General features: G+C 54.9%; 1 long non-coding RNA gene across 2 annotated transcripts in view; it reads left to right on the top strand.

Annotated features, from left to right (window-relative positions):
- The first annotated feature begins 8885 nt into the window (after nt 1-8885).
- Nucleotides 8886-13094, top strand: part of LOC149126114 (uncharacterized) — a 28471-nt gene continuing 24262 nt past the window's right edge. Inside the window, exon 1 of one of the 2 annotated variants that reach the window (XR_016235372.1) lies at nt 8886-12043. This is a non-coding gene — a long non-coding RNA (uncharacterized LOC149126114). The remainder of the gene's footprint in view (nt 12044-13094) is intronic. The other variant, XR_016235371.1, reaches the window with a different exon arrangement.

Genomic DNA, 13094 nt, shown 5'->3' with positions numbered 1-13094 from the left:
TGGGTCCAGTACTCATCACCTCTGGCTCCCAGCTCCAGCTTCCTGCTAATGGGTACCTTGGGACGCAGCAGTGATGGCTCAAGTAATTGAGTTTCCTGCCACCCACGAGAGAAGGCGTTCTCAGCTGCCAACTTCAGCGCATTGTGGCCAAGGCCTCTGGGGAGTGAGCCAGCAGATGGGTGTGTGCTCTGTGTATCATCTCTCTCTCTCTGCTTCTTGGATGAATACATGAAACAAACAAACGCACGCGCACAAGGTGGACCAGAAGGGATGTGTGTGTTTTACAGTCAGAGGCAAAACCGGATTAACTGCCGAAAGAGGTGCAGCCATTCCCAGCCTCATCAGCGCAATTTCTTGCTGTTGTGGTTTTATTTCTCAGAGCGGGGAGGGCCTTGGAGAGCTGCCCCTCCTACTGTGGAGGAAACAGACCCAGTGACAGCAGGCGACTTGGCAAGGTCTCCAGAGGCAGACCCTTGAGGAAGCTGTGCCTTTTTAGCCTGGGCCATCGCCACAGCCCCTTCGCTGCAGGCCGTCTCTGCCTTCCCTCCCTTCTCTCCTGTCCACTCTCCAGGCTGTAGCCAGCATCGCGGCACTCCCCTGGCTGAGACACTGACCATGGGCTTCAGCCACAGATGCTTACCAGGCAGTGGGAGCGCAGCCCAGCCTGTTTCCTGGTGCGTCTCCTGTCACCCAAGCATGCGATATCACCGAGTGTGTATCGTTCTGGCAACATCTCACTGCCTTCACACCATTTGCACCGAATTGCCTTTTCCTCTTAGGAGTTTGTTCCTATTCATCTCCAAAGCCAAGTGCAAATGCCACCTCTTCCATGCTGCCTTCCCTGACTGCCTAGGCTTTCCACCTCGGGCGGTCATCTCTGTTCTGCCCAAGTCCCCGCTTTTCTGGCCTGTCCTTCCAGGAGGACATGCATTGCAGAAGGACCAGCCAGGAGGGGGCAGTGCACCACCAAAGGAAGGTCTCCCCAAAGGTCAAGGTCACCAGGATGGCAGAGGTGGTGCATGCGTGTGGAAACACCAGGCTGAGATCCAGCGTCCCGATCTCCTACAAGCCCTGCCGCTCCCCAGGGCTCAGTGTGCCGGTCTGTGAAACAGGCAGAGTTGGGCTGGTTCAGCGTTCCTGAAAGCATGGTGACGCACAACGTGGCTTCAAGAGAGAAATAGATGGACATTTTAAAATGGAAACCATTATGTATTTATTTTAATGTGTATTAGACAAAAAAAAAACACTCATGCATCAAACCTGTTATTTTGCAGATATCATCGCTTTGGATGGGGCTAAAGCAGACATTCAAGTAAAAAAAGAGTGAGTCAATAGAAAAGAAAGTGCCAATTAAATAATAGTGCAGGTAGTAAGCTGGCGGTGGATGGCTGCCGTCGGGAGAACGCTGGTCTGCCTCTGGCGCTCTGGGGTGCTGTGATTTGCAGTGCCTCCTGGCTTTGGAAGGGGTACAGGCAGGGAGAAGGAGCTGCCTCCAGCGGCTGGGCTGCAGGGGCAGGAATCCAGCAGATGGGCTGTCCTCACCCCGGGCCTTCCTCCTCCTGTAGGGGGGTCTGAGCGCCGGCTGCCCCCACCTCCTTGCTGATCCTAGGGACTGGGGGCTGAGGGGCCGCATCCTGGGTGCTCCTCCGTTCCCTCATTCTCACCCAGCGCCCTGCTTGACATCAGGTACTCAGGGCAAGGATTGTCTGTGCTGCAGGAAGGCCCTGGGCATGGGGACAGAAGATGGGCAGTGTGGACAGAGTTTTCTCTCGCACGTGCATGCTGTCCAGCCTGAGATGACCGCCCAGCCGTGCCCCAGTGGTGTCACTTGGCGACTTAGAGCAGTACGCTTCCAAGGCCCCACCCTGGCAATTCTGCTTTTGGTCTTTATTAAAAAAAAAAAAAAAAACCAAAAAAAAAAAACAAGCAAACAAAAAACCACTTTACTTATTTCTTTGAAACAGAGAGAGAGAGAAAGGTGATCTTCCATCTGCTGGTTCGCTCCCCAGATGCCCACGCCAGGTCAATGCCAGACCCTGGACCTCCATCCAGGTCTCCCACGTGGGTAGTAGGGACCCATATACTTGGGCCATCTTCCCCCACTTTCCCGGTTGCGTTAGCAGGGAGCTGAATTGGAAGCGGAGCAGCCAGGACTCGAATCAGTGCCCTGATAGGGGATGCTGGTGTCACAGGCGGCTGCGTGACCTACAGTGCCACACGCCAGCCGTCCCCTGTAATTGTGATGCTCACAGATCTGGGAGCTCAGCGAGATTGTGTCACTCCCCGACAGTCACGGGCAGGTGAACAGCACTTGTCCTGACGGCCAGCTCTGTTCTTCCTCCTGAGCGGGCAAGTCGTGTCCATCTAGCCCACAGTTAGCAGAGAGAGTTCCACGGAGAAGTGTGGAGGGGCTTCTCTGAGCCTCCATCGTCTGGGGGCCTCCCCAGGGTGGCCATCCGCTGAGAGGGCCCCGGAGCGGTGAGGGGTGGTGGTAGAGCAAGACTGAGGAGTGGCGGGAGACCCGGCCTCTCCGCCGGTGCCGACAGCCGTTTGCATCTGTGCCGCCAATGGCTGGGGTTCACCTAGGGTCTTTAAGGGACAGCAGTTGGGCCGCAACTGGGGACGAATTCCAGATGGAACTTTCTCACAGTGATCGGTGACCTGGGAGACAACTGACCTCGAGGTTACCATGGAGCTCCCTGCTTTTATAAATGTGGAGATATTTGAGCTGTGAAACACACAGGGGCATAGAGACCGCCGCCGGGTTCCTCTGCCCTGGAATGTGAGATAAAGACACTGCGAACAAGTCAGAGCTTCTCGGTGCCTTCCGCTCTCTCCTGTTCAGAGCTAGGAGGGGCAGCCCATCAGCCCATTCCCTGAGGTTGGCATGAGGTGTTCACACTTTTTTTTTTTTTTTTAAAGATTTATTTTATTTATTTGAAAGAGTTACAGAGAGAGGTAGAGATAGAGACAGAAGTCTTCCATCCGCTGGTTTACTCCCTAGATGGCCACAACGGCTGGAGCTGCGCCGATCTGAAGCCAGGAGCCAGGAGCTTCTTCTGGGTCTCCCACGCGCCGGTGCAGGGACCCAAGGACTTGGGCCATCTTCTACTGCTTTCCCAGGCCAAAGCAGAGAGCTGGATTGGAAGAGGAGCAGCTGGGTCTTGAACTGGCGCCCATATGGGATGCTGGCGCTTCAGGCCAGGGCGTAAACCTGCTGCGCCACAGCGCCAGCCCCTTCCCACATGTTTTGATATTTATGCTCCACCTGTGTACATTGCTAACACATAGAGAGCACTGCTTTGTGGACTTTTATAGTTGTAAATGATGCATGGCCATACATAGCCTGCTGCCACTTGCCTGCTTTCAGCAATGTTGTGCTTGGGATCTATCCACATTCACGCCCAGGGCTCCAGCACGTGCATGTCCATTATCCAATCTGTTTCATTTTAGGCGTGTGTCATGCTGTATTAATCCATTCTCCTGTGGACGGGCATTTGAGTGATTTCCCATTTTCCACGATGAGCACCGCACTTCCGTGGCATCCTCGTGCGTGTCTCCTGTGTGCCTGGGGAGGGCTCTCTGGGTGTGCGACCATCCTGGACTCACCATCACTGCCAGACTCCTCTGCAGGATGTTTTTGTCGCTGCACATCTAGATTCGTGGCAGCAGTGGTCACACGTGGGAGTGCTTGCCACTCGGAGGGGCCAAGTGGCTCTCGTTCTTGTTTTCAGTGTTCTCGGAATTTGTCTCGTCCTTTGGATTTCGTTTCCCTGGAGCGGCCTTTCTTATCCCCCGCCTGTGTCTCCACGGGGTTGTCAGTGTCTTTCTCGTTGATTGTAGGACTACGATCCTGTGATCTCTGCGACTCTCTTCTGCCAGCCTCTGGCTGGTCTTTTCATCTTGTTTATGCAGGCCTTTTTTAAAAAAATATTTATTTATTTTTATTTGAAGAGAGAGAGAGAGAGAAAGAGAGAGAGAGGAATCTTCCATCCATTGGTTTATTTTCCAAGTGGCCACAACAGCCAGGGCTGGGGTCTGAGTGTGGATCTCCATTCTGCTCTCCCACGTGGGTGGCAGGGACCCAAATACTTGTGCCATCTTCTGCCTCCCTGGGATGCCTTCTTAGCAAGAAGTTGTATTGGAAGTGGAGCTGGGACTCCATCCCAGGCCCTCTGATATGGGATATGGGTGTCCCAAGTGATGGCTTTTCCTACTGTGCCACAGTGCCTCTCCCTGTGCTGTCTTTTGATGCATAAAGATTTTAGGTTTCAATACAAGGAACAGCATCCCTGTCTTCCTCTACAGTTTGGGGTTCTGGGGCCCTCAGCAAGCTGAGGCTGTTTCCAGTTTAGGGTGAGTTATTTTGCCTTGGGGTATCAGTTTCTTCACTTTGTAAAATCTGGGTAAGAACAGCCCCAAGTTCTCTGGGATGTTGTGAGGTGAGGAGGAGGAGGCCAGGGTCTAGCAAGGAGCACTGATGTCCCCAGGGAGGTGGAGCCACTGAGCAAAGTCTCTGGGGAAGCTGCTCCCTGCGGGTCATCAAGAGGGGATGTCCTGAACTTGCCTGGGCTGAAGGTATCGCTGCAGCCAGAGTCCGTGCTTGGGGCACGGCGGGGGAGGAGTGGTATAGAGATCTGTTGGGAAATTCAGGAGAAAATGGGGACCAGCCCCACAACTTGAATATATCATGGCTGCCCAAAGCTGCCCAGTCCATCTGTGCCATGCTCAGGAGAGCATCTGATGGCTCCAAGGAATTTGGGGAAAGAAAAAGACACAGGTGGCAGTCCCTTTCACTCGTATGTGATGTCACACCAGCCCAATCACAGGTCTCCCCTGGGCCCCTGGGCACAGCACGCAGTGTTGGGGCAAGAACAAGCCGAAGTGAGGGAAGGAGGACAGGAGCCTGGGGTGAGGGAACGGGAGGTCAGCGGCCTCTTGGACAAGACCACAGACCATGGTCAATGGGGCTGAGAGATGTCTCCCTCTTCACCCCACTTGATGACCCCAAATCATGCCCCTTCTACCACCTTTGCCGGGGTAGGGGTTTGCTGCTCAGCAGGCCCTGAGCACTGTGTGGAGGTGAGGGTGACGTCTGAATGGAAGCAGGTGATGCATTGCACACTGCAAAACCGTGATGGTCCAAGCAGGGGACAGAGAACAGTAAAGCTCCCAGCCCCCTTCCTCTCGCTGCCAGCTCCCTCCCTGCCAGAGATGCTGTACGCTCCTATACCAGACAAGGGTAGCAGCGTGTCATTCACACTACGGTAAACACTCGTTTTTTCCCACCTTGTCCTCTCTCCCCCAGATTTAGGATCTGGAATGTAATAGGTAAGAAGAGGGGACTGGTGGAGGGGGTGGCAGGTGGATGAGCCACGTCCATCCATGTTCAGGCTTTGTGGACTGGTGACTCGGGTCTCCTCCCTGACCCTGGGGGTGCCCTCTGCCCCAGCAGGGCAATATAGGTGGCAAACCCGGCTCTTCCTGATCCTGGCACTGAGCCATTCATGGTGCACTAAGTGAACCAGGCAGCTGAACGGCGTGTCATTCCCCCGGCACCCGGTTACCAGGGAGACCTAGACATTGGGGCCGGGAGGGGCTACAGCCGCATGGAGGCAGCATTGGGATCTCAGGCAGGGAGGCTGAAGGCCTCCTGCAAGTTCTTTAGGACTTTAATTCCATTTCAGCAGTAATCCAAGCAATTAGACATTGTGGTTGTGGATCATCCGGGTGTCCGCCTGACAACCCGTGACTTCTGCGCCTTGCTGGTGTCTGGGGTTATGATGACAGTGGCATTGGGGTGATCAGTGACTTCCCAGCACTCTGAATCAACCAAGCTTTTACTCTCAAGCAAATGGAGCAGGTTTCTTAAATTTGCACCTGCCGAGCCCTAAAGTCCCTGGATGTGTTCTTAGGGCCAGTGAGAATCGGGTGAGGGTATCTCTACATTGCTGAAATATGAGCAGCCCCAGTGAGGACACAAGGGCCCGAGAGGTGAGCATCGGGAGCCTGGGTTCAGCCCCTGTCTCGGCCTCTTCTCAGAGCGGTCACTTGGACTCGGCTGTCCTAGGCTTTAATTTCCCCATCAATAAAATAGGGATCAAAATGCCTGCCTCACAGGATATTACGGGCACAAAATGAGATGGCAAGTGTGAAAGTTCTGTCTTTAAAAGTGAGTACAGGCCGGCACCCTGGCTCAACAGGCTAATCCTCCGCCTTGCGGCGCCGGCACACCGGGTTCTAGTCCCGGTCGGGGCGCCGGATTCTGTCCCGGTTGCCCCTCTTCCAGGCCAGCTCTCTGCTGTGGCCCGGGTGTGCAGTGGAGGATGGCCCAAGTGCTTGGGCCCTGCACCTGCATGGGAGACCAGGAGAAGTACCTGGCTCCTGCCTTAGGATCGCCGGCCGCGGCGGCCATTGGAGGGTGAACCAACAGCAAAGGAAGACCTTTCTCTCTGTCTCTCTCTCTCACTGTCCACTCTGCCTGTCAAAAAAAAAAAAAAAAAAAAAAGTGAGTGCAGCGCTTCTGCGGTCTAAAGGAGGGAAGGGAGGCTTGCGAAGGTCACACGGTGGTCACTGGCAGAGGCGGGCTGCTGCCCCCGCACCAGGCCCTGTGTGCCTCCGGCCGCTGCCTGCTGCTGTGGTTCTAATTCAGGAAAGTGTAATAATCCCGCCTCAGGTGGGGGCCTGTCACCACTTGGGAAAACATCCTATCTTTACTTTCATTTGCAAGAATTAAAGAAAGCAAACAAACCAATAGGCGCATTGCCTTTCCCACAGCTGCACCGCTCTGCTGGGAGCGCAAACAGACTCTTCCTGCAGCCAGAGGTCAGACAGGAGCCACGCGCGGGCACACGGTGCCCAGGTGCCTCGGCGCCAGGCAGCTGCCTTCACCGTTCTGCTGGGTTGGGGGGTCTGCTGAGCCAGGTGTACGGGCTTCATTCCAGCACCTGGCTGCTCCGGGAACACAGCTTCGCGGTGAGGGTCACCTAGGGAGGCTGTGAGCTCCAGAAAGCAGGGGACACGGTTGGGCACTGCTGTTTCTCCCAAGCTCAGCTCAGTGCCTTGCACAGATGGGTGTGCAATCAATGTTTTTTTTAAATGGAATTTAAAAATTTCATTATTTTTATTTATTTGCAAGGTGGAGAGAGAGAGGCTGAGGGAGAGCAATCTTCCATTCTTTTTATCTGCTGGTTCACTGCCCAAATGCTTGCAATAGTGGGGAATGGGGCAAGCTGAAGCCAGGAGTCTGGGACTTCATCTGAATCTCCCACATGGGCGTCAAAGAGCCAAGTACCTGAGCCATGTCTGCCCCCTCCCAGGGAATGTATTAGGAAGAAGGTGGAATCACAAGCAGAGTGAGGACTGGGACCCAGGGACTCTGGTGGTGACTTAACCACTACACTAAAGGCCGCTTCTCTTACTGATTTTTTTTTTTTTTTAATTTATTTACTTGAGAGGCATAGTTACAGAGAGACAGATAGAGATCTTCCTTCCGCTGGTTTACTCTCTAAATGGCTGCAATGGTTGGAACTGAACCAACGCGAAGCCAGGAGCCAGAATCTTCTTCCAGGTCTCCCATGCACCTGTGGGGACCCAAGCACTTGAACCATCTTCTACTGCTTTCCAAGGCCATCAGCAGGGAGCTGGATTGGAAGTGGGGCAGCTAGGACTTAAACCAGCACCCATATGGGATGCTGGTGTCTCAGGCAGAGGCTTAACCTTCTATGCCATAACACCAGCCCCATCATGCTGATCTTAATAAGGTCGAACATCTTTTCCTATATTTATGAGCCTTGATCTGTTCAAAAGACCTGGGCTGGGGCCGGCACTGTGGTGTAGTGAGTAAAACCACCGCCTATAGTGCCGGCATCCCATATGAATGCCTGTTCTAGTCCTGGCTTCACTCCCGATCCAGCTCTCTGCTATGGCCTGGTTAAGCAGTAGAAGATGGCCCAAGTGCTTGGGTCCCTGCACCCACGTGGGAGACCCAGAAGATGCTCCTGGCTCCTGGCTTCGGATCGGCACAGCTCCGGCCATTGCAGCAGTTTGGGAGTAAACCAGCAGATGGAAGACCTCTCTCTCTCTGCCTCTTCTTCTCTGTGTAACTCTGACTTTCAAATAAATAAATAAATAAATAAATCTTTTTTTTTTTAAAGACCTGGGTCTGGGGGCCAGCACTGTGGCACAGCAGGTTAAGCGGCTGCCTGTGACACTGGCATCCCAAATGAGTGCCAATCTGAATCCCAAGCCCCAACTGCTCCACTTCTGATCCAGCTCCCTGCTGGTGTGCCTGGGAAACAGTGGAGGATGGCTCAAGCTCTTGTTCCCCTGCCACCCGTGTGGGAGTCTCAGGTGGAGTTTCAGGTGCCTGGCTTCAGTCTGGCTCAGCTCTGGCCATTGCAGCCATCCGGTGAGTGAATCAGAGAGAGATCTCTCTGTGTCTCTCCCCATCTCTAACTCTTTCAAATAAAAAGGAAATCTTATTTTAATAAAAGATGTTGGTGCTATATATATTAATCATGTGGCTTTTTGTATGTTACTTACACATCAATAATATTCCTTCTAAAAATTCACACACACACAAAACCCCAAAACAAATGCCTGCCATTTTATCCTTATACAATGGCTAGCATTTAGAAGGTGCTCAATAATACTGAATTGGATATGCGGGAAGGCAGGCCTGATTCCTTCACATCACATTCTGATGCATGCCTTGGACAGCAGCCGAGTCCAGTGGTAAGAGCCAGGGGTCTGGTTCTGGCCTCAGCACGGCCCCACCCCCACTCTGTGGCCTCAGGCACAGGCTGAGCCTCAGTGGGGAGAGCCTGAGTCTGCTTAGCTAAGGGGTCAAGGGAGCTCTTGGAAGTCAATGTGCTTCAGGGACTGCAGAGTCCTGCGCCAGGCAAGGGAGTTAGTGTCCCTTCTTTGCAGACAACTTTAGAAAGTTTTGGAGCCCAGAGAGCAGGTGCAGCCAGTCAGCCCACCGGACGCAGAGGCCTGCAGGTGCATCTCCTTCCCTGACCTGCCCCAGCCTCTAGGCACTTCTCTACCCCATCAGGGAGAAAAGGAGCAAACTCCACCAACACCTGGCACAAACATGTCCTGGGCCAGCCAGAACCGAGACTCCAGCCCGGTGCTTTAAGGTAACGGTGGTGGGTCCCCTGGCCACGATGCAGGGGTGTGGCCAGGCATGTGCTCCACACCTGGGTCCCCAGCTCGTCCCTCCACCCTTCTGGCCTCATTCCTCATGTGTTCAACAGCAAGAGGGAGAGCATCTCTGTGAACTTGTGCTGCTGGTGGTTAAATTGTGCTGCTGTGGTCAGAGTAAATAAGGCGCTCAACTACCCATGCAGTTCACATATGCTGAGTGGGGTAGACACTGGCTCTGCATTTTACAAGCATTGTCCGTTGACATCTTACAACAACTTTATGAGGCAGGTACTATGGCTCCATTGTACAGGGGAGGAAACCAAGACTTTACAAGTTTAATTGATTTACCCAAGGTCCCTCAACTGGTGACAGAGCCATGGTCCAAAAACAGGCAGCTTGTTCCAGAGCTCCTGTTTTTGTTTTTAAAACATTTATTTATTTGAAAGTTAAAGCAACGGGAGGGTGTCGCTCCCCCTCTTCGTGGAGGAACGACACAGGACCCTGCGCTGTTCTTTTGTCTGCTCGGCCCTCCCCGGGTTGCTGCTGGTTCTTCCCAGGTTGGCTACCATCCCTTCCACCTCCGTGGAAGGGCGGTTCCCCCTGCCACCTTCCCCACTTCCGCGGGGGAGCGGCATACCTCCCGCCGGCTCTCTCGGGGGCTACTCAGGAGTTCCTTCAGATAGATGTTCCTGGTGCATGTTGTCTCTCTCCTCCTTTATAGTCCTCTTCCACCAATCCCAACTCTGCTACCCACACGCCGAGTACGCTGCTCTCCTCCAATCAGGAGCAGGTCCTGCTGTTTATTGGTTGAACTGGAGGCAGCTGTGTAGAAGCTGTTTCCTCCTCTCCCAGCGCCATATTGTGGGAGAGCAGATGCATAGAATAAGTCTTAATTCCAGTAACTTAGTCTAGTCCGAGTTGCTCCCAGTTGCTCCCCACAGGAGGGAGGGTGTCTTCCATCCACTGGTTCACTTTCCAAATGGCTGCAGTGGCTGGGCCAGGACAAAGCCAGGAGCCTGGAGCTCTATCCAGGTCTTCCACATGGATGGCAGGAACCCAAGCACTTGGGTCATCTTCTGCTGCCCTCCCAGGTGCATTAGCAGAGAGCTGGGTCAGAAGTGGGACAGCCAGAACTCAAATCAGCGCTCTGATATGGGATGCTAACGTAACAGGCGGCAGCTTACCCTGTTGTGCCACAGTGCTGGCAGTGGGAACTTCTGTTTCTAACCAGGCTAAATGAGCAGGACTTGGTGACAGGTCAGACTGTTCGGGCCTGGGAAGCAGAAGGAAGCATTTACATTTGTTCTCTTTTGAGTCCGCTCCGAGTCAGGCAGTGTCCTGGAGCCGGGTGGAAGGATAAGAGTAGGGAAGAAAAAGGCCTCGTCCCACCCTCCCAGGAAGAGCTTGGGGCACGTGAGTTCAGCCCGGAGCACGGAGGCGCACTGAGGTGGGGTTGGGGAGAGCAGGCTTCCTAGGGTGGTCTCTTCCAAGCTAGGACCGAAGGACACTGACCACACAGAGAGCTGGAGAAAGGGGGGCCCCAGGCAGAGGAGCAGCATGTACAAAGGCCAGGGGCAGAGGGCGAGCCTGCAAAGTCACGCACCTAGTTAACCGAGGGTGCAGGGAGTGGGGCGTGGGAGGAGGCCAGATGTCAGCAGGGACGGTCACCCACAACCGTTGATTTTGAGGCTTCTAAATTGCAGCAAATGAGAGAAGAGTGGGGCTGTTGGCGGAAGCCGGGAACAAGGGAGGAGGAGCCAGTGAGGGGTGGCAGGGGTGGTGACAGTGAGGTTGTCTTTGACCTCCAGGGTTGTAAGCGGGTCTCTGCTGAGGTCTCCCCCAGTGCTGACCCGCGCGGCTCCCTAGAAGGGACAAACATCTTGCTGCAGTCCGCGAATGTTCCAGGCAGGAAGAAGCGGGATCTGTTTTGTCAACGCAGCTTGCAATAAAGAGTCTCATTCAGGGAAGCAAACAGCTGCTTGACTATTAATAGGCAGGGGCCTCGGCCGCAGCCTGCTGGGAGGGCCTCCGCATGCGGCTCGGCAAAGGGGAATCGCTTCCTTCTGCCTGTCTGGGCTTCGCACCCCGTGCCGGGGACAAGCAGCCAGGTGCTTAATCCCCTCAGGGTCGGTGTCCCCCAGGTGCTGGCCCCGAGGAGCTCGGGAGGCACGTGGCCCTGCTCTTCTGGCTCCCGACTCTCCCACCTCGTGCTGCCTGCAGCCAAAGGGCGCTGGAGCACAGCCTGCTGGGGTGGGGGTGTGGGGTGTCTGCTTGGGGTCTCACAGCTGCTCCTAGGGAACGTCAGGCGTCTGCCAGGAGGGGGCAGCCGGCAGGGCAGTGGGGTCGGGCTATAAACAGGAGACTGAGGACAGGACTGGGAGAACCATGGGGCGTCCCTGCCCACGAACCAGATCAGGGGTCGGGGCGGAACCTGAGAGTCCCAACCTGAGAGGGTGAGGCCGAGGGAAGGTCGCAGACTCCTGTTGCTGCTGCCATTGGATGCCTGACGTCACCGTGGCCAGCCAGATGGCCCCTGGGAATGAGCCTGGGAGAAGGCAGCTGGGAACAAGCTCTTGGAAACCCAACAGGCGCCCTGGGCCCTGCCAAGGCCAAGTCCAGGGCTCTGCCCGAGCGGGTGCCGGGAACACAGCTTTGCGTTGTTACCGGCCCGGACCTCGCGTGGCGGCCACTTCAAATTAGTCCCGTTAAAGCAGGGCCCCACCTCCAAGTTCCTAAGGGCCCTGTTCGGGCTAATGAGATCGTTAAGAGGCTCCTTGTTAAATGGGTTTAAATAGAGTTTGCCTGTGAGGCCTTTGGCTGAGCCCACACCCGGGCTGGGAGCTGTCTACTCACCTAGCAGCCTGCTAGAGAGCACCTCCCGGGGCGTCCTAAGGTGAGTTCCTTGAGCGCTCCTCAGTGCCTCAGTTTCCCTACATGGGAAGGTGAGCTGTAACTAGACTGCTGACCTGGAAAGCCCCTTGGTGGCTCCCTGCTGTCCCCTGGACAGAGTCCAGTTCCTTCGAGCGGTTGCACTTGTGTTGGCCTGCCCTTGGCCTTTCTCGCACTTGTCTCTGCGGCCAGACAGCCCAGCCTCTTGAGCCAGCTGTGCGCGGGCTGCTTATTTACCTTGGATGCCCCCTCCCTCCATCTTGCCCTGCTCAACTTCCTTCTGAAGGTCTCACCTGGGGTACCTCTTCCTGGGAACCCTGTGAGGGTCACAGCAATTCCAGTCTGTCCCCCGTGACGGTGTCCCCCATGGCTACCGTACTGCTCCGCCAGCTGGTTGGCCCTGGGTGCTGAATCATCGACTCCTTGAAGACAGGGACCGTGCCCTGCTCCTTGTAAGATTGTCACAAAACACACCAAACACCAGAGTAAGGGAATGAGTTTATTGGGGAACACCCAGCAGGCCGGAGGGAAGGGGCGAGGAAGGAAAAGGGAGAAGGAGAGTGTAACAGAGAGAAGGGGAGAGAGAGAGAGAAAAGAGGAGCTAGCGAGGAGAGAAAAGAGCAAGGAGAGAGTAGGAGAGAGAGAGAGAGAGAGAGAGAGAGAGAGAGAGAAGAGAGAGGCACGTGTTCAGGGACAGGTCTTTTTAAAATTTTGCTGGAGGGCAGGCAGGGAAGCAGGAGCAGTGAATCCCATTAGGATGGGGGTGGAGCTTGACACCAGGTGGGCCGTGTGGCCACCTGGCTTCCAGCAATGGCGGCGGGGTGGGGGTGGGGGGCTACAGCCTAGGATGATGTCAGGGACTAGATCGCGCCATAGATAGAACTGCGCCATTTTCCTAACAGTCCTCACTGCAGCCCCAGTTCCTGGCACTGCTCAGGATTGTTCCGTACTAAGTCTCGTGGCTGATTTCCAGTTACGTTGAAGGGTAAGGCTGCCACTGCGTCTCTTGCCTTCCATTTGCTGTTCCTTCTCACCTTCTCACTGGCCTTGATTGA

The sequence above is a fragment of the Oryctolagus cuniculus genome, chromosome 6 (assembly GCF_051225735.1).
Source record: "Oryctolagus cuniculus isolate XC-2025 breed Fujian yellow rabbit chromosome 6, ASM5122573v1, whole genome shotgun sequence".
Taxonomy (NCBI): domain Eukaryota; kingdom Metazoa; phylum Chordata; class Mammalia; order Lagomorpha; family Leporidae; genus Oryctolagus; species Oryctolagus cuniculus.
This window is presented reverse-complemented; position numbering and strand designations above follow the sequence as displayed.